A 2,398-nucleotide genomic window follows, 5' to 3' on the forward strand; every position below is an offset into this window, starting at 1 on the left:
ATTAGTACCAACTCTCCTGGATCAAGGACACTGCCAAGTAAAATCTGGCTCTTCTGGATCAAGGATCCTGCATGCCATCCTAGAGGAGTATGTGAGTACAGGCATGGTCAATAGAGCAAAAATTAGAGGAATATGGGAAAGGCCATAATCCTTTTGTCTCCTAAATAAAAGCAAAAGGTAAAAGACAGATACCATAAGATCAAACCCCACTTTATAGCTGTGTGGTTTTGAAGAGTGTCTATGCTATTAATGGTAGTAGCTTCAGTTCTTGTCTAAGCTAGCTACTATAATGTGTATACTCATTTGTTTTGTTTGATCTTTGCTCCCTTTTCTTTTTGTTGCTCAACTGGTCTTTATTACTTCCATTTCCCATAAGCATAACTTTGATATAACCTCACAAATGTTTTCTTTTGTAGTCTTCACCGAGAGTCTGGAAGCTGTATCATTACTTTACATTGGAGAAATGTAGGCAGGGTAAGGGGTGGAGAGAGGACTCTTCATGCAGATTACATTTGTAGGAACCAGTGGCTTGAAGTAGATTCACTTTCCCTATACTCTCATTTAGGTTTAGTCCTACTTGAGCCTTACTAGTCCTGTTGTTCTAGGCTATAAGAAAGCTGTGTTTTTTTTTCAAGACAGGGTTTCTCTGTAGCTTTGGAGCCTGTCTTGGAATTAGCTCTTGTAGACCAGGCCGGCCTCGAACTGACAGAGATCCGCCTGCCTCTGCCTCCGGAGTGCTGGGATTAGAGGCGTGTGCCACCATCGCCTGGCGAAGCAAACTGTTTTGTTGGATATATTCAAATCTGCATTAGGCATCATTCTCTAGAAGAACAGATCTAGTAGACATATATTATATTAGATTGGTTAACAGGATAAAGGCTGGTATTCCAATAATGGCTCTCTGCATGCAGGAGAGGGAATTGACCTGGTAATTACTTAGTCTCTGAAGCTAAATGCCTCAGTCTCAAAGCAGTGCTAGAAGCTTGGAGCTCCCTGCTGAGTTGCTAGTGTTCAGTCTATTTTAGGAGGCAGAAAAATGCAGTTTACTCTCAGGAGGACAGCCGCAACTTCAGATGTGTGTCAACCATCACAATGAACAGCACAAAGAATACTATAAATTCTCTTTCAAAAACGCAACTGGAAATTTACAGGTAAATGGAGAGAACTTAAAATAGTCATTTTGAGTGAGGTAAACCAGACCCAGAAAGACAAGTATCTAATGTTTTCTCTCATGCATAGATGTTAGATTTTCAGCTTTAGTTATGTGTGTCTTTTTATTTGTGTTGTGCCAAGATTACAACCCCCAGAGAGAGACCAACAGAGAGGCCCAGACTGTAATAAGCAAGGTTTAATCAGTATAGTACAAACCGTGTTTGGAACCTCAGTCTACTGACCCCGATACAGCGAGGCAGAGAGGAGTTGTATCTCCTCTGTGGGGTAAGCTTTTAAAGGCACAATTACAAAGAGAATCTTTGAAGCTGCTTTGGCACAGTACACGGACTTTTGCTCCCTCCCATTCTGCTAAGTCAGCTTTCTCATTGTTCTTAGAGCAAGGCCACTGTTCCTGAGTTAGGACATCTTTATCAGCCTGTACCAGGTGGCTGGCTGGGCTGAGCCTTGTGCTTGGAATCTCCTGGGTGGGAGAGGGGAAGGCCACTATCTTCCTGGGAAAACATTCTGCTAGGAAATTCTCATCCCTTTGCGAATAAGGGGTGAAGGTACCACAATTTCATATACCAATATACAGGTTAGGGAATTAGTAAGGGTCCATGGGGAGGAAGGGAGTCTTTCAAGGAAATGGGGAATAGAATATAGTCTTATAAAGGGGGAAAGGATTGGGCTGATGGCACACACCTGTAGAAGGAGCGGTGGGCCACTTCCCGCCGCCCGGCTCCTGAACAGCTAGCTTTACCCAAAATAATTACACGGAAACTGTATTCTTTTAAACACTGCCTGGCCCATTAGTTCTAGCCTCTTATTGGCTAACTCTCACATCTTGATTAACCCATTTCTAATAATCTGTGTAGCACCATGAGGTGGTAGCTTACCAGGAACGATCTTAACCTGCGTCTGTCTCAGAGAGGAGAATCATGGTGACTGACCAACTCGGCTTCTTTCTCCCAGCATTCTGTTCTGTCTACTCCGCCTACCTAATTATCTGTCCTATTAAAGGCCAAGGCAGTTTCTTTATTAACCAATGAAATCAACACAAAACAGAAGACTCTCCCACATTACACACCCTTAATCCCAGCACTTAGGAGGCAGAGACTTGAGGATCTCTGTGAGTTTGAAGCCAGCCTGGTCTACATAGTCAGTTCCAGGACAGGCAAAGCTACATAGTGATACTTTCCATATCTAGTCTCTCTCTCTCTCTCTCTCTCTCTCTCTCTCTCTCTCT

The sequence above is a fragment of the Alexandromys fortis genome, unplaced genomic scaffold (assembly GCF_014885135.2).
Source record: "Alexandromys fortis isolate MF-2015 unplaced genomic scaffold, M_Fortis_MF-2015_v1.1 scaffold_241, whole genome shotgun sequence".
Lineage (NCBI taxonomy): Eukaryota > Metazoa > Chordata > Mammalia > Rodentia > Cricetidae > Alexandromys > Alexandromys fortis.